Source organism: Dasypus novemcinctus, chromosome 7 (assembly GCF_030445035.2).
Source record: "Dasypus novemcinctus isolate mDasNov1 chromosome 7, mDasNov1.1.hap2, whole genome shotgun sequence".
NCBI classification, from domain to species: Eukaryota; Metazoa; Chordata; class Mammalia; order Cingulata; family Dasypodidae; genus Dasypus; species Dasypus novemcinctus.
The window spans coordinates 109,602,068-109,628,661 of record NC_080679.1 but is presented as its reverse complement, the minus strand read 5'-3'; the positions used below and the strand labels follow the sequence as shown (position 1 = coordinate 109,628,661).

General features: G+C 33.1%; 1 protein-coding gene across 1 annotated transcript in view; it reads right to left on the bottom strand.

Annotated features, from left to right (window-relative positions):
- The window catches only part of LRP1B (LDL receptor related protein 1B), a 2,023,931-nt gene that overhangs the window by 166,158 nt on the left and 1,831,179 nt on the right, over positions 1-26,594 (bottom strand). The gene's annotated exons all lie outside the window — the stretch shown is intronic.

The window sequence follows — 26,594 nt, the reverse complement described above, 5'->3', positions numbered from 1 at the left end:
AAGTCACAGTATCCAGACTATCATGCATGACTCCATGGTATATGACATTTCTTTAGACCTTTATTCAGTTACTGATTGAGAAGAATCCATAGGTAAAATTGAAGACAGGTGGTGAAGAAAAATCACCTTCCTGGCTGGTTTTATGTGGTAACTGGTCATATTTTCAATTACAGGCTAATTACAAAGCAACTGATTGGACCACCCAAGTAAAGTCAACATAAATCACCCAAAAATGATTAAAATACCCTTCCCTGTAGTACACTCCTTCCTTATCTCACTCCTCAATTTCGGATATAAAACAGCAAAAGAAATAGTTATTGATCTTCGTAAGTTTACCATATTGTTTTCCTCCCTAACAAATTTTCTAATAATCTGTCTATGGTCAGTTGTACTTTTTAAATGCTGGCCATTTTCCCTTCATAAACACATAGATTATAGTAGTACCTCACATATGCACAGAGCTTCAGAATGAATAAATGACCATCTCATTTGAATCTCCAAACAGTTCCATGGATTATCCAGAAGACAGGTATTAAGTAGCCCTTCCCTTTTCAACTGATTAAAGAGACTTATAGACAATTAGAAATTTGCCGAAGTTTTCACTACCATTAAGTGGCACAACCAATATATTTTTAAAAAGGTCCTTTTACTCCTGATTTTAGTGTTCTGAACAAATCTAATTTATGCTCATATAAGCTAGAATCAGAACTCATAAGAAATTTAAAATTTAATCATATAATTTCCTATTTTCAAGACAGTAATATCTAACCATAGTTAGTATAAAGCAGTATTTCTCAATATTTATATGCTTACATATAAATCAATTATAAATTTTGTTAAAATGCTTGTCGTGACTCAATAGGTTGGAAAGGTTCCTGAGATTCTGCATGTGAACAAACGCTCTGGTGATAACAACATCGGTGGTCTATGATACACAACTTTTTTCTATTATGAAGGGGGGAAGTAGTAAGAATCTAAAGCTAAGAAGATAGTATGAATTCAATAACATAAAATAATAAAACTATAAATCCAATGTATAATTTAGGGTACGTTTCCCACTCATAAACTTAGATCACCTCCTTATTTTCAGCCATGCTAAAGATGGATACTGAGATGCTTAAAGACTCAGACTAATAAGATAAATAAAGAAGATAAGCGATTGGGTAGTGGTTGTTATTTTTTACTTCAATACACAGCTTATAGAATTCAGACTTAAATAGGATTATGAAAGCAAAAGTGATTTAGGAATAATTATGGAAATTAAATAATGAAAAGCTATCGAGGACCTAGCTCAGCTCCTGGCTAAGTATTTTCAGAAACATGACTACACTCTCTTCATAACATCCCTACGAAATAGTACGTGGTTTTAAATCAATGAAGATAATAAGTCTCAGAGGTTTTAAGTAATTTCTCCCATTTTAAAGGCATTAAATGACAAAGGAGGCATTCTTATCAAGATTCAATTCCAGAAACATTTTAATACAGAGATTCTCATGGTATACTTCAAATGCATTTTTCTACTAAAATCAAAACAAAATAAGCATTGCTTCTAGATCCCTTCCTTCCTGGGACCTGCTAATGACTATTCAGAACCTTACATTTGTCACTGTTATGTGCTTTGTTTGGTGTTTTGTAATATACCCTTTTCGCCTGTATTAACCTAAGTTTAGTTTTAAAAATTGGCTTAAAATCTGTAGAATTTTTGAATATAGCATCATGCACACCTCAAATAATCAAGAAATATGTTCAAGTGATTGGAATTTAAATAATAAGCATTTAAAATACGGGGTTTGATACTGAACTGTTGGATGGTTATTTTATTTTGGCAATTATAAACAAATCCATCTGGGATTATTCCTATATGCATAAATAGAATTTTTATTTACTCCTAGCCACATGTTACTTGCATTATATTTAAATAACATTTTTAAATTTTAAAATACAAAAATGTAAGAAAGAGCAGACTGGATCAGATGAAGAGATCATGTGACCTAGAATTACATCACCAGCCCCAGGCAGGTCTCCATGTTCATGAAAGATTGACAATGGGAATAGGTACTCAATATCAATCAGTTTAATAGATCGTGGTGGCACCATCATCTATTTTTTTTCTAAATCCTTTTCCTTTTCGTACTTTTTCTTTCTATGTTTAAACATTTGCATCATCTTTTGTATTTGAAAGAGATCTGCAGCTATTTCTTAACAAGACCAAGTTAGAATTCATTGCCAAGATTGATTACCATTCCCTGTATGCAGCAACAGTAACATTGAAACAGTAATTGCCTTATGTAAGGTCATTCAGATCTTAGATTTCCAAGTTATTTAACTTTTTGATCCATGGCATTATTTGTAAAATTTACAGATACAAACTGTACAGTCTTGTTAGCATTTAAATATCCTTTGAGGAAATATTTATATTAGGGGAAACTATGTAAGCAAGGTCTAAAGCAGCAGTCTCAATTTGGCTACACATTAAAATCACTTAGGGAACTTTTAATTTGCCCAGATCATATTCCACATCCATAAAATCAGAATATTTGGAAATGGAACCCAGTCATCAGTATTTAATAAAGTTAACATGGTGATTCCAATGAGCACTCAAGGTCGAGAAAAACTGGCCTAAAACACTGACTGTAGAATAGAACATATATAATTCCATATTATAATAGAATAATTAATATAACATTCTCACAATATGTAGAATTTTCTATTCATTCAAGCTGGTAAATAGCATTGGAATAATTTATCATTCCAATTTATTGTACTATAAACTTGGAGAAAAATACACTGGTTGCAAATTTGCTTTCTTTGTTTAGATGTTTTCACATGAATTGCAGATACTGGCACATATATGATCCTCCCAAAGAGGTTGGGGAAGAGGTCTCCAAAGTGCATAATTGTATACAGTGCATAATGCATTTCTTCATGTGTCTGTCTATGCCTGTGATAATTCTGGAAAGAAATAAAAGAATGTGGTGACAATGTAATCTAAAGCTCCTTTAAAAATAAAAATTAATAAACATAAAAGAATGTGGTGACGGGTGTTTCTAGGAACATGAACTGGGGAATTGGACTGGGAAATAGAGGTGGAAGACATTTAAGTTTCTCTCTTTACTGTTTTGTACAATTTTAATTGCTTTTCTATGTTTCTGTATGTACATATTTTTTGCTTTATAAGGACACATTATTTTTTAAAGCTGAATTTAAATTGAAAAGAAATGAAATTCACAGAAATAATACGAGATGAAAAAGAGTAGTCATTTTATTTTAATTGAGCACTTTTATTCATAATTACTTGCTTTTGATGTTCATTATATAAATTTGCATACCATAAGTGATTACATTTTGACCTTTCATATTAATACAAACATACATTTAATCATTTACATAGTAAAATGAATATATATCTGTAGGCATGTAATTAAAATCAAGATATATATTCACCTTGGTAACAATTTTTAAAATTAACATCTCATTAAATTTTACTTGTCATTATTTAGTCTTTTAAAACATTTTAAATTACTGTACATTAATCTACGATTTGATAAAATCATTTATTTTAGAATATCCTAATAATTGAAATTTTAGGCATATTCTTAACCTTTTTTATTAAAAAAACAAAAAACAAAATTGCATGGAGATTTTGTGCATACACCATAAAAGTTTTCCAATAATATTTAACAGCTAAAATATGTTACATATAGGTCCTTCATGGTATAACATATTATTTTTCTAGTTAACTTTTTGGCATAAGCCAAAACAATACATTATATACTGGGGAAGGAAAAAAAAAACCTTCAATTTCTCAATGAACATTTGAAATTATGCTTGTTAAGAATGTGTATGTATGACTTTATAATATTACATTTTTTTAAAAAAATCAATATATATCTATCTAGAACTGGATTAATATATACTGTTACAATATTAATTAATGCTTTAATTGTTTTAGAAAATGAAATGCCACTTGTAAATTGACCATCTGTTTTATTCAGCTTTTGAGCATAAAATGGCTTGGACAATTTGCATGTTGAGGTTATGGAACTCAGTTCACCATGAGTTTGATAAAAAAGAAAGCATAAAATCATGGTAAACTACATTATGATTACAACTTTACTTTGGGGATTAAGAAACATTTTTGTTGTAACATTTATGTAATCTAAAGCTTCTTTAAAAATAAATAAAAGAACAAAAAAGAAAAGAAAAGTTGGGAATGAGAGGGTTTTGTTGTTGTTGCTCTTGTTCTTTTGTAGCTACCACTTTCCCTTCTCCATTTCAGGAAACATAATGATTACAACAGTTCTGAAACATGCAACAATTTTTGTTAAAAATAAAACCTAACATGGTTAAAATACAACTAATGTAACTTATAGACTATAGTTAACAATACTATTGTAAAATTTTTGTATCAAAGGCAAAGAAAGTTGTATATCAATACTAAAGGTTAAAAAAAAGAATATTAGATATAGTTTTGTGAAATGTGAATATGATCAAGCTTTTTTTCTCATTTTCTTCATTAACAAGGAGACCTTTGCCACATCATTTAACGAACTTGTGCTCATTTATTTCTCTTTCTGAATACTGGAGAATCAAACGAGTTTGTTTTTAGGATTAATTAAGATAAATGTGCCTGCACGGGATATTTTAAAGTACTTTTTCCATAATTTGTTAAGCTGCCTTTTGTCTGTTATTTTATTTTTTGAAGTTGAACTAAAGTTTACTAATTCTGAAAAAAGATTAAAAAACAAAACAAAAACATTAAGTGTAGTCATAGTAGGCATTAGCAGAGCAAAAGCACAGACAGAAAGAGCTTGAGAACAACGAATCTGAGCTTCAGGCTTGGTAACTCCCTGTTTTTGTGAATTCTAAATTGTAACATTCTAGAGTCAGAAATATGGGGTTAGAACAGCAGAAACTTCTTTTGCTGAAGACCCTGTCTTCTCTTGGGGCCAGGAAGACCATCTAACAATCACAGCATGACCTCCTTATAAAGAATACATTCTTTTCCTTTAAAAAAAAATCAATCGTATACAATTACGAGATCTTTTGTTGCCAGACAAAACCCGGGGGGGGGGGGGGGGGTCGGTAATCGGACCCCTGTACTCAAAGACCAGTCTTGAGAAAACAGGATTTCAAAGAGATAAGGAGTCTTTATTGTATTATACAAGCAAGGAAGAATAAGAGAAAATTTTCAGGTATATCCTCCCTGAATTGGAGAAACTTTGGGTTTTTATGACGTTCAGAAATTGGAAAGTAGAGACAGTGAGGTTGGGATATTAGGAGACATTGATCGAAGTGTGTAAGAGCAGACCCCAGAGACTGGCTGGGGTAAACAACGGGTTACAGGTGATAAACTGTTTCATAAATTGTGTAATAAACATTGTTAGTGGTGTGCAATACTTAACAAGCTGTACCTCAGTTTCCCCTGATATGCATTGGGAAAAAGTAAACCCTCTCCCCTGTGTAGCACTTTCTCACAGGTTAAACAAAGGAACTCCATAGAGACAGGAGTAAAGGGAGATAGAGATCTTCACCATCTGCATATCAGAGAGAGATGGAGATCTTTACTACCTCTATCTGCATATCAGAGCGAGACAGAAACCTTCACTACTTACATATCAGAGGAAATAAAGAAACCTGTTAAAACCCTACAGATCAAAAGAAACATTTGCTCCTGCAGCATTCCAAGAGACCACAAACTCCCTAATCATTATCAGAAAAATTTTCTCACCTCTAAAGCTCCCTATTGGTTCCTGTACCTCCCTCAGACCCCCTCCCACTAACTATTATTGCCCCACCTAAGAATGTAAGGTATAAATTCAAATTCCCCCTTTCCAAGAGTGGGCTGAAGTCTGCTCTTCAGACCCCCACCCTTGGGAGAGCATCTCAATAAATTCTTTGCTTATGGTCAATCAATCTCTGTGTCCCTGTAAGCACCATATTTTCTCCAACAAACATCCACTAAGAACTGACAAAAGTCTACCTATGTAATACATAAAGTTGAAAATAGTTCAATCCACATTAAATGATGCTAAACTAAATAAAGTTGGGCTGGGGTAATATGTAAAGTTGTAAATCACTAATTAACATGACTAAGCTAAACAAAGCAGACCATCAAAGGTGTTAAGGATCAACAAAATCCATGCATGGCAAAAATAAGGGAATACAAACAGCTGCAAGTTACAAGTTAAAGATTTGCACTTAACAACACACTATTAGAATAAAAGAAATATGTTTCAGCTATTTGTCTCTAACTACTTTAAAGTTAACATACATCAAGGCCATGATTACAGTGAGTCATTCTACATTATAGTAAAAGCACTTGTATTCAGAAAACTACAATGCATTGTTAAAAAGAAATCAAAGAACTAAATAAATGGAAGAATATTCCATGCTCATGGATTGGAAGTCTAAATATTGTTCAGATGCCAATTCTACCCAAATAGATATACAGATTCAATGCAATCCTGATAAAAATTCCAAAAGCATTTTTTAAAGAAATGGAAAACACTATTATCAAGTTTATTGTAAGGGTAAGGGGCCAGAACCATATTTAAATGGAAGAACAAAGTTGGAGGTCTCTCCCAGACTTTAAATGATATAACCTAGCTACAGTGGTTAAAACAGCATGGTAATAGCATAAAGACAGACAAACAGACCAATGAAGCTGAATTCATGGTTCAGAAACAGATTTACATTTATGGTCAAGTGATTTTTGACAAGGCTGTTGAGTACTCTTAGCTGGGTCAGAACTGGATATCCATATCCCAAAGTTAAAAGAGGGCCACTATCTCACACCTTACTCAAGAGTTAACTCGAAATGATCAAAGATATAAATATAAAAGCTAGAACCATAAAACTCCTAGAAGAAAATGTAATGAAATATCTTTAAGACCTGGTGGTAGGTGGTGGTTTCTTAATCCTCACACTGAAAGCCTAAGCAACAAAAGAAAAATGCATAAATGGGGCTTCCTCAAACAAACACTTTTGTCAATCAAATGACTTTGTCAAGAAGGTGAAAAGGCTGCCTACTCAACGGAAGAAAGTATTTGGTAACCACATATCCAATAAGCGTTTGATTTCCATGCTATATAAAGAACTCATACAACTCACCAATAAAAGAGCAAACAATCCAATTTAAATGGTCAAAACTTACATAGATATTTTCCAAAGAGGGAATACAAATGGCCAAAAATACATGAAAAGATACTTGATAACACTAACTATTAAAGAAATGCATATCAAAACTATAATGAAATATCATCTCAAGCCTCAAAGAATGGCCACTAATAAAATAAAAACAGAAAACAAGGATTATTGGAGAGGATATAGAGAAATAGGAGTACTCCTTCACTGTTGGTGGGACTATAGAATGATGCAGTCTCTGTAGAATACAGTTTAGTGGTTCCTCAGGAAGCTAAATATAGAACTGCCATATGATCCAGCAATTCCATTACTAGTAATATATCCAGAAGAATTAAAAACTGTGACACAAACAGACATCTGCACACCAATGTTCATAGTGGCAGTATTCACATTTGCCAAAAGACGAAAACAACACTAGTTTCCATAAACTGATGAATGGACAAACAAAATGTAGTATATACATATTATGGAATACTACGCTGCTCTAAGAAGAAATGAAATTGGGACACATCTTATAACATGGATGAATCTTGAAGACATTACGCTGAGTGAAATAAACCAGGCACAAGAGGACAAATATTGTATGGTCTCACTAACATGAACTAAATACAAAAATAAAAACATAGAGATAAAAACTAAAGTCTTAGGTTACTAGGAGATAGGATGAGGGCTGAGACAGGGTACTGATGTTTAACACATGTAGAGTTTTTCATTAACTTGATTGTCAAAGTTTGGAAATAGAACTGATGGTAACACTTTATAGTGAGTATAACTAACACAACTGGCTTATAAATAGGTTTGTGGCTGAAAGGGATACTCTAGGGATGTAAATGTCAATTGAAAGAAAACTAGAGAATAACCTTGAGACTGCATAACATAGTGAACTTGGAAGTGGATAAGGGTTGTGGTAAATACAAATATAATAATGTTCTTCTATGAACTAGAACAAATACACATCACTATTACAAGATGATAAGAATATGGTGATGCATGGAAAAAATACAGTTAATGTAACTAATGGACTATAGTTAGCAATAATATTGCAATATTCTTGCATCAATGTCAAAAAGTTACTATTTTGGGAAGCGGATTTGGCTCAAGGGACAGAGCATCCACCTACCATATAGGAAGTCCAGGATTCAAACCCTGGGTCTCCACTGAGTATACACTTTGGATAGAATGGGACTGTGTAACACAGTAAACCATGTGGTGGAAGATGGATTGTGGGTAACAGTACAGATATGAGAGTGTTCTCTCATGAACTATAATAAACGTACAATACTAATTCATAGTGTTAATAATAGGCTGGGTATAGAAAAAATATACCAAATGTGTGCTATGAGCCATAGTTTATGGTAATATTCTGATGATGTTCTTTCATAATCTGTAACAAACATGTCACAATGGAAGGTGTTGATGGAGGCGGGTCATATGGGAATTCTGCATATCATGTATGATTTTTTATAAGTTCACAACCTCTCTAACAAAAAAATTAGGGGTTTATGGGATTCTTTGTTTTGGACTAAGGAAAATATTTAAAAATTTACTGAGGTGAATATCAAAATAGGCAACTTCATAAATATTCTAAACTTCCTTGACTGGTTAGAATTTTCTGAAAGTGGAGATAGAGGTGGATAGAAACTACCATCTTCCTTTAACTTCCATACCAGGTAGGCTTTATATTCTTTTTGGGTGACATGAGCATAGGTAATGTAAAGTCAAAGCAAACCCGAGTATTGAAAAGAAACAACTAGAGTCACTGAATTATTATATGATGTTTTCCCACATGCTCTCACTTTCACCACAGCATTATATAGTCATCACCTCAGTAAATTTTTAAATATTTTCCTTAGTCCAAAACAAAGAATCCCATAACCCCCTAATTATTGATCAGAAGTGTTGAAATAGTACCTTTATTCTTTTTTTATTCTTAAAATTTGATTCTTTCTGTCGCTATTTTGAATGGAATTTTTCCTGACTTCTTTCTCAGATTGCTCATTACTAGTGTATAGAAACGCTAGGGATTTTGCATATTAATCTTGTATCCTGCCACTCAGCTGAACTTGTTTATTAGCTCTAGTAGCTTCATTGTAGATTTTTGGAGACTTTTATAATATAGGATCACAAAATCTGTGAGTAGTGAAAATTTTACTTCTTCCTTTCCAATTTGGACACATTTTGCTTCCTTTTCTTGCCTGCTTGCTGTAGCTAGAACCTCTAGCACTGTATTGAGTAGAAGTGGTAACTGTGGGCATCCTTGTCTTATTCCCAATCTCTATAGGAAAGCATTACATAAAATGTTGCATAAAAAATATAAGGGATTCCCATGTGTTCTGATTTCCCCACTACCTACACCTCCCTCTTTTCCAACATTAATTACTTCTTTCATTAGTGTGGTACATTCATTGCAATGATGAACGCATTTGCCACTAAGCATGGATTATAGTTTACACTGTAGTTTATACTCTCTCTCACTCAGTTCTGTAGGTTATGGCAGGATATATAATGGCTTTATCTGTCATTGCAGATAACCAATACGTGCTATTAAAGACAGAATATTTATCTTCTAATGATCCCCACCCCAAACCTGCACATTGAAAGTGGCCTAAGAAATCAATGTAGTCACCTCTTCCTTCTATTGTCCTAAACATATTTTTCACAATTACTGAATCAGTGTATTTTCCACTTGTTGAATAACTGTGTACTTGATTCTTCTTTTCTGGTAAAGAGATATGGAGGGGGGGCAGTACAAGGACTGCATGGTGGCTGGGCAATGTCCTCAGGAGCCTAGATTTCTATCACTCTGGCTTACATGTTCTTAACTCACTACATGGTCCAAGATGAAGTGTCAGGGTATAACTCATTACTTTGCAGGCTAGAAGCAGAATGAGCAGCAGAGCAAAGGAAGAAGTTCTCTGAAGTTTAGAAAACTCCCTTTAAGCTGTCTTTCTGAAAGTCCCACATAACACTTCTGCTTACATCTCAACGGTCAGAACTAAGTTACATAATGACTACCCAAGGGAGGATGAAAAATGTGATGGCTTACTCTGGAGAACCATGTAAGCTAAGATTTGAGGTTTTGCTTCCAAGGAGGAAGTGAGAAATGGATATTTGGATAGGAAATTTGGAGTCTCTGTCAAATAATCTAATAGGACCAATTAAAGTGATAGGAGTTGATTTATATGGACACTGAAAGTCAGAAGATTTCTTTTCTTTTGATATTGCAAGTATTATAACCTCAAGTTGCCATGTGTCATTTTAAAATCATGTGAAAAATCATTTATCGCAAAAAATACCTACAGAGTAAGAAAGAACTTAGAAATGGAGAAGAGACGACAGGGCTCTAATGACACTATTTGCATATTTAGATTTAAATTGTCCTTGAAATCAATTCCATCCTCTCCTTGGAAGCAAGGCAGAAAATTTCTTTTACTTTTTTTTTGCCTGGTTTCTGTTGGATTTCTGTCACTTGTAGATAAGAGTCTTGACCAAAGCAATACCATATTATTTTTATTGCTTAAAAATATTTTAGACTTTTTAACACTTATGTTCTTATCTGTATGTGTTGATTTACAAAATTCTCAGGCTAATTCAGTGATTTACAATTTCCTGGGAAATATAGCCCAGTTCCACATGAAGTGTTAAGAGTCAGTCTCCATTTAAAAGTGATTTTCAAACCCAGGCTTCCATGGGAGAAGGTACTGACGCCTTTGTTTGATCATATTCACTCCATGGCATACACTATTACAGCCTCCAGAGATATTAGAAAGCTGCGTGTTGCTTTGCATTGTAAAGTTTTTAGTGAATCTGAAAATTAATTTCATCTTACTTCCCATCAATCAGGGTAATATTCCTCAATGAGCATTTACATGCACAACCTGTTCTTCCAGGGGAAGTGGCAATAATAAGTGGATGCACCAGCAGTTGAGAATAACAATGGCAGATGCAGCTTGTCCCAGTGGGATCCAGCTACTTCTGTTTTGCTTTTGAAAATTTTTTTTAACTTTTGCATTATTCTTTCAGGTAGAGAAGAAAAAGGCTTATAAAGTAATACAAAATACCAATGACATACTTTCTTTACAAAGAGGTGAATCTATAATAGGCTAGCTCTGTAGAAGCTCAAGTAATGACATTTTAAAAATTGCATGTCAATGCAATGTAATTTTTAGTGGAAATTTTTCGAATTCACATTATGCAGTTTTAGAATGTGTCACATTACATCCTGTAATGCCATCTATTGCATTTGATGAGAATTTGTGATTTTTTTCTTATGTAAAAATTTGCATTGTAATTTTGTGGTTGTGAAGTGTGTATGTGTGTGGGGAGTAGCACAGTGTGAATTAGGCATAATGAAAGTAGTTACACTCATTTTTGCCAACACAGTTTGACATCATCTGCAAAACTCGTTATTACATTCATCATTCTAGTTTCAACAGCCTATAGTCTTGACAGAGTGTATGGTAATACTGTACAAATAATTTTGCATTTGTGAACCGCAGATGAATCCAAATTTCCATAATACGAAGGTATAGATAGAATCTTCTCAAAATAGTCCTTGAATTCTTGGTAACAGATTTTGATTGTAATATTCTAGCAATTCTATTTATGTGTCCCCAATCAGGTAAAGGTAAACAAACAAAAACTATTTATTTTCTCCAAATATGTATTATGTGTTTTATTTTGAAAGCAAAGCAAAAGTAAATTGAGGAAATTAAAAAGTTAATCTACCAAAATATGTTTGAATATACGGTTGATTAGTTGATTACATTTATACCAATCTTTCTAATTTGTCTGATTCTGTTGATCAGTCACCAGAGCATTGCTCAATTCACTTTAATTTTTGCCTAAATAACAGAACTTAAATCTGGGGGGAGTCAGTGAAGCCGGATGAAAAGAATCTGAGTGTTAAAGACAGAACTTGATTTGAATCCTAGCTCTTGTGCCTACTAGTATGTAACCTTGTGCAGTTATTTTTCTTCTTTATGCCTGTTTCCTGATCTGCTAAAAATATAGTGGAAATGAATGTTCTTTGTATACATGCTGATGCTGAAGAATTTAATTCAAAACCTGGCTTAAGAAATTGTGAAGAGTAAGAATTAAATAATAGTTATTATAATTGTTAAGGAACAAGCTACTTAATAAATAGTAATTGAAAATTTAGATGTGGGTTGTATTGCCAACTTTATTATCAACTAGCTCTATGAATTTAGGAAGAAGGAAAGTGATATTTATTTAAAAGGCTGCTCTATTATAGTATTGACATAAAGGCAGCGATTACCAGAAGTTCTGAGAGTTAAGGGAGGGAAAAATAGGTTAAACAAGGGGTATTTTTTGGATATTGGAATTGTTCTGAATGACTTTGCAATAACAGATACAGTCCAGTATACATTTGGTCAAAACCTATAAATATGTATAGTGCAAAATGTAAATTATAATACAAACTATTGACCATGGTTAGGAGTGATGCTTCAATATGTGTTCATCAATTGTAACAAATATATCACACTAATGAAAGATGCTGTTAATGGGGAAGAATGTGGGAGGGGGTGGGGTGAGGTATATGGGAATCCCCCTATATTTTTGATGTATCTTTTATGGAATCTAAACCTTCTTTAAAAATAAAATAAAATATTTTAAAAAGATTATATTACAAATTATTTGTAATTTCATATCGCAGATGTAAAGTTCACAGTTTACACTATGTGTATTGTGAATACTAATGCATTATCAAACATTTTCAAATCTCTGCTAAGCAAATAAAAGAAAATATGAAAATAGTATTTTTTAAAAGGCTACTATTTTTCAAGCACTCATTTAGGTCTTTTATTTTTTCATCTTAGAGTTTTAATTAAATGAACGGCTTTTACTATAAGTTTGTGAGGCATCATATTCATTCCACAAAACCGAGTCTTGGTAACTTATTCAAGGTCACACAGTAAATATCAGAGTCATACAAGACACTGAAATGGCATAGACAATTGCCTTCCCCCTTGAAAATTTAGAAGGAGACATTACTCCTAGCATCTTTTAAACAAGAAGGTGGTTTAATTTTATTATCTGCATATATTTTAAATCGTCAAGTCTATAAAACATTTCCAGCTTGAATTATTCTTATATCTCTTGGAAAATAACATATTTTTTAAATTAAATAAAGTACATTTGTGGAAATGTAAGACAATATAGTATAGAAAAACAGAAACAAATAGTTCATAGCCTGCCAACACAGAGATGCCATTACATTTTTCTGGTTATGAAAACAAATGAGTAAGTAAAATTATGTATACTCCATATTTCATTAAAAATCATTTGTAATTAATTTTCTCAGGTCATTAAAATTTCTCACAAATGTCACTTCTAAGGCTGTATAATATTTCTCTTGTGGATATACCTTAGATTAGGAAAACAGTTCCTTGGAGTTTCTCATTTAAGAATTTTGCTATGTTTAGGAGAAATATTGCCTTCTGTCTGGAAGACAGAATATTAAAAAAAAAAAAAAAAGATCATGTTTAGCAACACCAATGCCTAGTGGCCAATCTCACTCTCTGGTAAACTACCTAAAGTCTTTTTTGTCAAACCAACTCATACTTTCAAATGTGAAAACATTTCAACAGACAGATTATGGAAAATCAAGGCAATAATGTAGGCTCTGTGTTTAAAGGACCTCAAATAATGAGCTGTGAAGAAGTATAGGAAGAGGTTTAACAAGAAAACAGGGTAGATGATGGTGACTAAAACTTTAGAGTCTTAAGTCACGATCTAATCATGTGGATACATTTTGAGGTAGCCTCTTGCCCCTTCCACACTTAAGAATCCCTTTAGGATTTGTTGTCAAAATCTTGCCCTTTACCATGACTTGAATGCATATTTCAAATATATTTCAGCTCAATAGAAGGATTTGGTTGGGAATTTGTGGTGGGAGCAGAGAAGGAACAATACTTTGAAATAACAGGAATCCCTCTGACATAGAAATGTCCTTAAGTTCATGACCCTTCAAGGGAAGAAGCTTTTCTCTGGTAAATGAACTTGAAGCAGACGCAGTCAATGTCCCATCAGCATGTGCTTGTAATCCATGAAGAGATAATCCTTTCTAACTACAAGCACATGAGACACTTTGCCCAGGCCCAGTCAGGAAATACCTTTCAGGACATTCACCACTCTTCCTCCCCAGGAACAGACATATATCAATGACTGACAAAGCCGGTGAATAACTATCCCAGTGTTCCCAGTCAATCAGGGTAATTGTGCATTCAACTCTGTTACGCAAGGCTTCCTGCGATTTGCCCATAGCAGTAACTTGCTCATCACGTACCCTTAATGGAATCCTTTCCTACCTGGTTTATTTACCCATTCCCAAACTAGAACTTTCTGGGATTGTGTCCAAAATCTTTGTGAGTATAAGTTCTAATTTGTGGGGACCCAACCTAAAAAATTATTTATGCAGTCATGTATTCAACAAACATGCATTAATTCCTATTCTCTGCTAGACTCTATTCTGAGCTCTGAGTTTATATCGGTCAACAAAATAGACACAAATCACTGCCCTCACTAGCTTACATATTAATGCAGAGTTGGTTTGGGTGATGGGCAATAGAAAAAAAAAATTTTTCTCTGGCAGTTGAGAAGTGCTACGGAAATACAGGTACCCAAATCTTGGCACCACTATGGTGAATTCTTCAGCCTCTCAAGCCTGAGTAATAATGTTTTCAGATTTATCTCAGTTCTTAGCTAAGTATAAGTGCCTATATTTATAAAGTCAGCAGGGTGGCATAAACTAATAAAATATGAAATATATAGTAACAAGGCAAAACCATCTTTGAAGGAATATTGATAATATATACAAAACAAAATGCAACTGATGGCAATATGTCAATAAGTTGACATATTGACTAGATTTATAGAGTACAAATAACAAATAAGCTTCTCATTTCAATTAGAATTTTATGTTTTTAACATTGGCATATTTGTTTTCATTCTAATTGGTACAGTAGAGTTTGGTAATCAGAAGAGATTCATAAGTAAATATTTTATGGGAAGTCTTCTAGAATGGTGATTAGCATTTTCATATCCCAGCTTGAGTTTTATATTCTAGTTTAAAAAACAGTAACAGCTAATAATTTCTCTGTATTAAGTTCATATAATTCTCCTAGAAATGTAATGAAGAAAATATTCTGAGTAGCCAGGAACACTGATGTTCAGGGTACAATAAACTAGTTGCTCCAACTGTGGATCTAGGAACTGAATCCATATTCTCAGACTCCACCATGAACCATTATGAAATTATCAGTTTTTCACTGGAACATAAATAATTCTCTAAAACAAAGTTCTCCATTGGTGTCTTTTCTATTTTTGTCATTTTATATTAAGATTTCATCTCTGTGCACACTAAGTGATGATTAAATTTTATACATGTCAAAAGAGGTGCCAAAAGCAATTCAAGAAAAACATGGTTGCCTTTACCATAAAAGTAAAGCTGCACCATTTCTCCATCAGAGCAAAGGTAATGTTTGATATACCTATAGTGAGTATAATTTCACTCAGAGATAAATGTGGACAACATTGCAAAGCCTTCAGTGACAAGATTTGTTATCCCTGAACTATTATTTTTTTATAATCTGCCATACTTTGAGAGAAACAAGTTAGCTTATTAAAAAAATAATTATTAGAACATATATCTCCCTTTCTCTTTCAGCAAAGAACATGCCCCTTACTTGACTTGCCATTGAGCTAGGTGCTGCCTATCAATAAATGATCACATTAGCCTTTATCTCATCATTTCCTTATTGGCTGCCTAGTCAGCAAAGTATTGATTTTTTTTTTTTTTTAGTTCTGCTTACAGTACATGATTGTTTGCTTGGCTTGATTCCCAAATGTCTTTAAAACCCTTAATAGTGCACTTCCCTGTTAGATGTCTTCATTCACCTTTTAATAAGACTGCTTGCTTCCTATAATACTATTGAATCTGCTGTAGAGTCATATTTATGGGAGAGACAGCAAGGCTGTGAAAGGAAGGCAAAAGACCAATGCTTGAACTGAATTTAATTTGAGAATTCAAAACATATGCCAATAAAATGCACATTTTAATACAACCATTGACACATACAGAAAGCAAAGTATCTCAATGTCAATGGATAATATAAACCATCATTGAAACTGCATCACTTTAGCCCACTGAAATATTCTTCAAGTCTTAAAAGAATCACTAAAAATAATGAGGAAACAGAAGTGCCCCCCATAGTTTAGCCTTTAGATTTAAGAAAGAAAAGAATTGGGACTTTAAAGCATATATGACAATATGTTTCATTATTATCAAATTAATATCCACAGTGAACATTGACTGTAATTATTGATACAGAGCTTGTTGGACCCTATGACTGGAAAAGGCAACTAAGCAGGAGGGTATTTGGGGGGATGAGAAGGATCCGCTGAACAGGCACCCAGTCCAGTTCACTAGAGTCACATTTCCCAATTCACTCATCCATGCACCACCTTCACAAATTTGCTATTTTCCAGTACCACCTCTACCAGTATCAACTTAATATTTTCATTAAAATTGCTTAACTATTAAAAATTTAGCTACATCCTAAGCTACAAGATTTCTGATGTCATGGTCTGATATGCTGGTTTATTTATTTTAAGATACATATTGAAATACATAATTAATCTAAACAATATGTAAAATCATCTCTTGTTCACATTTTATAGGTTTACCGTACATTGGGAATCATTGTTTCAGGGAAGTTGTTTCCAAATATTTTAAAGAAAAAAATATAAACAAATATACACACACATATGAATTAGAGATATCCTACTGGTGGTACTTGTTGTTTTATTTAATTATTCTATACTGTGGAATCACAGCAGCCTTACAGAAACAGGTAGGTATTCCAAAATTCTGAGAAACACAATTTAAAAACTTGTTTCCTTCTTGGGCATTGAGATGATTCTCTTAGATTTTTTTAAAAAAGCTTTTTTTAAAAAGCCAAAGGAAGTTCTAAGACAAATCCTTGGCAAAGAATGTTATATCTCACACAGCCTAAAAAGAACATGCCTAACATAAGACTTCCAAGTTTGATTTGACTTAAGAAGAAATCTGGGGGAAAAAATGTGCTCAGGAGAAAGCTGAAAATCAGATGTTATATAACACAATGGTCAGACAACAAAAAAATCATACATACTACAATATACCAAAGAAATATCATGGGTATTTTGTATGTTGAAACCAAAAGGCAATTGTATTCTTAAGGATATGATAAATCCATTATGTTGAATAATAATTTCATTAGGCTAATTCCAAGCTGCTGAAAAACTAGACTCCAGATCCATATTTAGTGTCAACTTTGAGGGGCTATTCTTGAAGGCATGCAAGCGTATCCCGCCCTTGGCACAAACTTATAAACTATTTTATTAAGAAATTTCAGGAAGATATAAAATACATTGCTGTCAAATGTTCAGATGACATAAATCTGGGAGGGATAATTAAAATGTGGTATGACAAAATATTAGGCAAGCACTCTCAGCAGTATGGAGTGAAGTTTTCATAAATAGAAGATGGACTTCAACAGGCACAACATGAAACAGCAAGGGGCATAGTGTACAGGAGATTAAATATAATAGCCCCATCCTCTACCAAGAAGAGAATAGTTTTCCTGTTGCTGGGACCTGCTAGAAAATAAAGGGTCTTCTAAAACAATTATCCCAAGAATATTCTAATACAGATACAATATTAAGTTTATGTAAAATGATATCATATTGCATATGATGTTTCTCAAACTAGATAGATGACAAACTACTAACACCGGGGTCAAGAAATATCCACATACCGTATTTCCCAAACTGGTCTGCTGAACAGGACTGGACATCATACAGATCAAAGTTTTGATCTCTAAAAATAATCTGGGTATAGCAATTCTTTCTTTTTATTTTTTGATCAAGGACAGATTCATATGATCTGTTCAGCTAGACAGTGACTAGAAAAAAAATTCAACTGGACATTTTTTCAATATTGGACTAACAATTTCTTTTTGGTAGCATGCAGATTAAAAAAATCTGGAAGAGATTACAAATTTGCTTACTCAAATAACAAGTTTGAGATGAGGAAACAAAGACTTAAAGCTTATACTCCACTTACTGAGGTAGATTTTATTGGAATTGTGCGTGGTGGTAGTGGGGGGATAAGGTAGGCATAAGCCGCAAATGGAGTGTAAGAGAAAAGAACAGAAAGGGAAAGATGGGAGGAAATGTGGGGAAGATGAGGAAGGAGGAAGGATAGGGAGAAAAAATGGAATTAAAGTTCCTAGAAGAAAGTAGAATTTATCTTGCTCTACTCAAACTGAGGGATTCCCCAAAAATTAAAGAAGAAAACTGTGCTTTGTAGACTTATGAATTAATGCAATTTGTCAATCACTACATAAATCTGCTTTACAGTACAATAAAATCTGCTAGAATGAAAAGAGATAGGCAGAAATCAATAAAGTTTTCTTCTTTTCCAATGCTAATGAATGGGCTGGCAAATTCACAATTAGGGTATCAAGTTTTATTTGTCCAGAGATTTGAGTAAGCTTTCTTTTCTGGATATTGATGAAAAATATATATTTTTAAAATTTTAAATTAATAATATTTACAAACACTTCATATCCACCAATATTACATTCCCCCTTCCTCCTCTTTCCATCTCCTGGTAACCATTAATCTACTTTCTCTTCTCATTTGCTCTTTCTAGACAAATCTTAAAATTGACATCATGCAATATTTGTTCTTGTGTGCCTTGTCCATTTCACTCAGCATGATGTTTTCAAGGTTCTTCCACGTTATAACATGTCTCAGAATTTCATTATTTATTATGGCTGAAAAATATTCCATAATACTCATATACTATATTTTCTTTATTCATTCATTTGTTGATGGACACCTGTGTTGTTTCCACTTTTTGTCTATTGTGAATAATGCTGTCATAATCATGGAAAATATTTTGATATAATAAATAAATTTCTTATAGAGCTGTATCAGAATGTGGGTAATTTATTGAATATATATTTTAATAGAAACTATTAATTCGGATGACTCCAGTTAACAGCAAACGAAAATCTTCGTTAATTTAGGTATATATTCTTTATATTATTCACTTTCTCTCACCTCTTAATGAAGCTAACTTGGAATTCATTATTAAGATATTTTAAATAATTTAGATGATAAATTTTGAAAATACATGTTTTTACTCCATTGTGTTTATGATATGGGTTATATTCATATTATTGCTATTTGTAGATGATGAAGTTCCTACCTGGGATAAAAACTTCTAAATAATCTTATCCAGCCCTCTAAATTTAAGGCATAGAAACAATTCCAACTTCCCTCTAAATTTAAGGCATAGAAACAATTCCAACTTTATGTGACTTACTCAAATTCATTGCTAGTTAGTGACAAAAGCATGATTAGATACAGGGTCTGACCTAGAAATGGAATTATGACTTGGAGATTTCACTTTCATTGGGTCTGGGCAGACTTGCGTTCAAATTGTGTTAACAATATATTATTAGGATGGGCATTGACCTTACCTTTCTGACCCCCTGTTTCTTCGTATGTTAAATGTGAATAATAAAAATAATATCATTTATTATAATAATGGTACCACTTACTTTAAAGGTTTCTCTGATGATGATAAGAAAGTGACTCTACATTTCAGTGGCTCAGTAAAATGTATCTTATCCTCTTTTCCTATTAAATATTATCCCAATTACTGCTATTTCCACCATTTCTGATAGTGCTCAGGAAAGAATCCCGTTTATTAATTCAAAGTTACCAAGACTATTTGTTACTGATTCAAGTGATGAATAAACATACCCGAGTTAATTTAAAGAGCGTGGGGTACCCAGTAACAAATTTAGGAAAACTTCAAAGGTGTCAGAACCTCACAAATCTTTACAACCTCTGCAGTGGTTTTTCGGTTACTCTTGGTTATTTTCAATAACCAAATACTCATCTTCCTTTAGTCGATATCTTTAGTTAAGGCCTTTCTTCAGTATGGCCCTTCCCTCAGGCATCCAGGTCTGGTATAAAATGGAAGGAGAAAAATAAGTCTTCCCTTGTCTCAAAGAGGTGAATATGATATTAGATTACTCCACAGGTGTTGAATCCTGTTTTCTCCTGGAATGATCCTCATAGGGAATTTTTCACAAAATTCATCAAAGAAAATGTAACCCTAAATATTTCTCAATGTTTTCTTCACTTTACAAGTCTAATTGCATTGGTGTTAAACAACTTCAGACTCATTTCACAATTCTCTATACTTAAATGACTTTATATACAACCTCCTTTCTGGATACTCCCAAATGGGCTTTTGCTCATCTGAAAAAAATGAAAATAGAAATACATTTGCAAATGAACAAGATATAGTATGTTGTGGAATTCATGTTTCCAAATTCTGGTAAATATACCAAATCTAGTGGATAAAAATGGAATATTCTTCTTCCAATTTCTAAGTTAACATGAGACCTCTATTGCTTCAGAGCATCAGAGAACACATTTGTTTTCAAGAGGAAGAGAGGAAATTTCAGTCACAGAGTACTCACTACGTGTCGGATATAACATAAATAGTTTTGAGAATGCAATCTTTCTCAATCATCTCAATAATTTTATAATACATATTGCATTGTCTGAATTTTATGTCTAGGAAAACTGAGGCTTAGACAGGTTTATGTTATATATATTTATAATAGTGCATGGTCAGTAAATCCTGAAGTCAAAATCTTTGATGTTCTTTACATTCTATCATACTAGTAGGATATCTAGGTGTTTGTTCATGTAAGTATTCTGAAGATTCAGATTGTATAAGTTTAATTAACTAGATGATTTTTAAAGGTATTCATAAAGCATGCTAGTAATAGAGAACAATGGCATAATAGTCTTGAAAATGTGTTTTCTAGCTTATATTATGACAGAGTATAGGCATTTAATGGAATATCAGGAAGTGTGAGCTTTCTTTTATTATTCTATAAACTGAAAAATACTCTAATAAAGGTGAAATTTTCAAAGGAGTACCTAAAATTGTTATTGGCAGAAAGTATAACAATGATGGTTGCATGACTTTAGTGCTAAAGATAAATGTAATATCTACACAGATAAACATAAGCATTCTATCATATCTTGCCTAAAATGTTGGGTAACCATTCCTGAGATTATATTTGGGGGCCTAAGAAAAAAACGAAGTCATCTAAATACTTAATCTTCTGTCTTAAATTTTTTATATACTCCAACTATGTTAACATTGGCTTTAATCTCTCAGCCAATGTTTAATAATGTTTGCTTTAGAGAAAATCCCCTTAGAGCCAGATCCAAACTAAAGTCTCCAAAAGGAATCTGTCACTGTGAACTTCAGTTGTGGCTTGCTAAAGGGCAACACTGCACCTAGAAAGGCATTAGCTGACTGACACATGGAATAGACAGGCAAACATAACAAGTCTTACTCTAAACTAAAAGTATCTGAACTTGAAGACACTGGCCATTTTAAAAATATAACCACAGATATCATTAAGAAACATTTTGAAGGAAAAAAGGCAATCTTAAAAGTATTAGTATCACTTCGCAGACATTCACAGGATACAAGAGGTAATGCTAGTTATGGTTTAATTCCAGAAGTCTTCATTACACATTAAGGACAATATCTCCATCTTATCAGGAGACTGTGGTGCACAATTAAGTTGGTTTTTTCAGCCAGTTTGCAACTGTCTTCTGTTTATTGATAAAAAGGGAATCTCATTTCTAATGGAGTTTAAAGTCTAATAAATGGTTTTTTTTAGTCTTTTAGAAGATAATTCATAATTCTTCCTAATGTTCTTCCCTGTGTCCATCTTTCTTGTACTACTAACTGTGGAAACATACAACACTTCTGTACTAGAGGCTTGGCATCCTTTGCACTCACCTCTAAAGGCAATTAAATCATAATTAAATTATACTGATTGAGTTCCGACTTCCTCTTTCATTTCCATAATTAATTCCCGGTCCAGACCCTAACATAATAAGAGTAAAATAAAAGAAAATATTATTCCTATTTTCCTGATCTGGTCAGTTTAAGTAACCTCAACAATAAACATTTTCTAAAAGTCTGTTATATTTAACAGTGGTAAATTCAATAAAAATGTGCCTTACGTAAGGCAATGCATATATGGGGTAGGAGCGGATCCTCACCAAAGAATAAAAGAGGGATACTTCCCTTGCTCACTAACCATATCTTCTCCGTCTGCTTTCCTGAAGCCCAGCCTTTTTCATAACTAAAGTTGGGATCCTGTCCATGACCACATGCCTCCGATATTCTGGCCACCACCATTCCTAATTCCTGTCTTCACAACACTCTTCTCTAGTCCTCTAGGCTGTAAGGGATTGGGGCAATAACTGCATTGAGAGGAAAAATTGAAGCTGGGTCTTAGTCCAGTTTAGTAGCTGTGAACTCAGGTTTGACTAGTGGCCTCTCACCACAAATGCTGATTATCTGGTCTTGAATAGTCCATGGTCTCCTAGGCCATGCCTTGGCTTCATGGCTGAGATTTCCTCGTGGGGCACAGAGTACCCATACTTTTAACATTTTCCTCACACAGGTTAAACTCTGGGTTTTGAAATAATGTAACCTATCCCAACCAGACCTTTCCTAAGAACAAAATACACATACAATCTAGACATGTCTGGAAACCCAAAGTTATTTGTCATCTCTACTACTCAAAGACACATTCATGGACACTAGATATGGGACAAAAAGACAGAATAACCATCCTCAAAAAGACTATAAAAGAAGAGGTCAGTGCCCAAGGCATCAATGAAGTAGTCTCCACTTATAAGCTTTTAAAATTGAGCCTCAGTACAGAGTCTGGGTTCACATATTCCTAGAAAAGTTATCACCAAAGTGAGCTTCTATTATTGAGTGTGACATTTAGCTGCTCATTTAGTTTCTTTTAAATATATTTCCAAAAGTTCCTTTGAAAACTGCATTCCACTCCAATGAGGGTTGTGATCTAAGAACTTACGTTACCTCCCCTCCAAGTAGCTAGACCTGAGAAGGAAACTGTACATTCCCTCTTGCAGATGAAAAAAGTCAAGACACTATTAATCTTCCATTAGAAAAAAGCCACAGTATGCTAAGTGTTAAAGTGAATCATAGCTCCAGTAAAAGGCATGCTCAGATCCCATCCCCTAGTAGAGTGGGTGAGAACTCATTTGTAAATATGACATTTCAAGATGTTCTAGACCACTAAGGTTGGTGGGAGCTGAGGCTTTTATGGACCCCAGAAAAATCATGTCCTTAGAGCAAATCCAATCCTGGGGGAGTGAAACTATTGCAGATCAGGTACATCACTTAATGGCTTTTTGATTAGATTATTTCAGTTAGGTGTGGCCCAAGGTGACTCTTGATCATTTACTAGAGTCCTTTATAAACTAGATGAGTACGGAAAGAGAGAGACAGAGAGAAACTTACAGATACAGAAAGAAAGTTAGAGGAAGCCAGGAGCTGAAGCAATGAAACCCAGAAGAGGTGGGCACCAGCAGATGCCACCATGTGCCTTGCCATATGACAGAGGAATCCAAGATTGCCAGCAATCAGTCTTCAGGGAGAAAAGCATCATCTGTCCACCTTGATGTGGACATTTTCATGACCTCAGAACTGTCAGCTTATAAATTAGTAAATCCCCCATTGTAAAAGCCCTCCCATTTCTGATATATTACTTTGTGGCATCCTAGCAAACTAAAACAAGGTCTTATTAGAATAAAGTTACAGTATGCTAAATATTTTACTCTTATTTAGAATAATATTCAATGCACCTGTGCTAATCAAATTTTAACACTAATGCCTATTTCTCATATATGTGGTAGTACTTGAAAGAAGCCTTAACAAGGTAGTTAAGACCTGGAGAAATAAAATCTGATTTAAAGACTAGATTATGACTCTGTAGTTGGGAAATTAGTATAGAAATGTTGCGGGAGGGCAGATTAAGTAGAGCATTAAAGTTTTATTTAAGCATTGGGCTTCATATAAAAACAGGCTATTTGGATAGATAGATAGGCACTGGATTGATCCTCTTGCCTAAAACACAATAAGAATACCAGCCAAATGTATGAAATAATGGTTTCAAAGACATTAGACATTAGGCAATAAGGGACACTGATCTCTGAGAGACAAGAAACGACTGAGGTGAGACCTAAACTTTCCAAGGCCTTGACAGTTTCCAGGTTGCAACATAAGAAAGAATTCAGGCAAAATCCAGTGGACTTCTGAGATGACGAGGCAAAACTGATAGTCCAGGAAACCAAGGCAGCTAGAGTTCTCAATAAAGAGTACTAGAAAGAAAATGCTGTATAGAAAGAAAACCTCTAAATTTTCCAGGGTGTCTTACTTGAATATTCAGCAGAGACTGAACATATACATAGAAGGAAATTATCAGAGACCTATGAAAGTAGCATCCAAAAGGATTATAAGGAAGAGTACCTACAGACCAGAGGAAGGACCTGGAAAACAATGCTCCTACAAGACAGTCTTGACAATCTTATAACTCACAGGTCACTGAGTAGCTCCTTCATTGTGGAATTACCTCAGCAGTAGGAGATAATTAATCCTAGGAAAAGATACTGCTCTGTTCCAACCTAACAGAACTTAAGAGACAGATCTCAATATATAAAATTATTGAAAGTAACTTAATAGAACCCCAGAATAAACCTCAACAAAAGTCTCCAGTACTTAACAAAGTAAAATGGATAATATCTAATGAAAGGTTTTGAGTTGTGTAGAGAAGCTGGAAAATAAAGTTCACGAAGTATTTGTAGGAATACAAAAGTCTCCAGCATCTAACAAAGTAGAATGGATAATAACTACTGAAAGATTACTTGTTGTGTAGAGAAGTAGGAAAATAAAGCTTAACTGAGTCAGAGCTTATAAAAATTTAAAAATTAGAAGAAAAGTATATTAAAATCAGTTATTACTATATTCTATATATTTAAAAATTTAAGTAAAGTCAGTGAAGGTAATAAAAACAAACAAATAAACCAAAAAACCTAAATACAACTTCTAGAGATTAAAACTGCTATGAGTGAGAATTAAAAATACTCTGGATGAGATTAATTGGTGACCCTGAAGATAAAGCAAGTGAAAATATCTAAAAGCAAGCACAAAGATAGATAAAATAATTTTATAATGTAAAGAACATCAGTAAGCTATGAAACTTCATGACACCTAATGCTGGTAAGATTGAAGATGTTGAAGGAGAAGGAGAAGTAAGGACAGAAAGAAATATATATATTTAAAGAAATAGTAGAAATTTTGACCAAATATTTTTCCAAATTTCATGAAACTGTAAACAGATCCAAGAAAATGAACAAACACAAAGAACAAGAAACATGGAAAATTATACTAAAGTTTATAATAATTAACTTGCTGAAAAACAGCGATAAAGGAAAAATCACAAAAGCAGCCAAAATATAAAAAGTAAGTTTATCCAGAGGAAGAAAGATGAAGGTGACAGCATTATCAGAAACAATGCAAGTAAAAGAACAATGCAACAGCATCTTTAAATACTGAAAAAAAAAATCATCAAATAGAATTCCATATATTTTTAATGTAACATTTTCTACGATCTATTTATCTTTAAAAAAAAGTAATAAAAATGTAAAAAAAATAAAGAATATACTTTTAAAAAGAAAAATAAATAAATAAAAGCACTGTACTTTGATACCAGAAAAAAAAAATTGAATTCCATATCTCAGTTGACACAAAAAAGGTGTTTGGTAAAACCAATTTCTCCTACCTAAAAAAAACACAAAGGAAATTAGGAATAGAAAGAAACATCCTCAATATAATAAATGGCATATATGAAAAACCAAGGATAACATCATATTCAATGATGAAAGATTAAAAGCTCTTGCCACAAGTTCAGGAAAAAAATGAAGATACCCACTTTCACCACTGTTATTTCAACCCCATATTGATGTTTTAGCAAGAGCAATTAGATAAGTAAACAAAATAAAAAGCATCCAAATTGGAAAAGAAGAAGTGAAACATTCCCTATTTTCAGATGACATTACCCTATATATAGAAAAATCTCCATAATTAACAAAATTATAAGAGCTTGTAAACAAATTCAGCAAATGGTCAGGGTATGATATTGACATGTAAAATTCAATAGTATTCTTATACACTAGTAATGAAGAATCTACAAAAGAAATAAGGAATATATTCCATTTAAAATAACACCTAAAAGAATCAAATAGCTAGATATAAATTTAATCAAGCATGTCAAGGACTTGGACATGAAAAATTTAAAAACACTGCTTAAAGAAATTAAAGAAGGCCTAAATAAATATAAGGACATTCTGTGTTCATGGATTTTTAAGATGCAAATTCTCCCCAAAATGCTTTACAGTCCCAATCAGAATTCAACAGCTTTCTGTGCAGAAATGGAAAAGCCAATCAT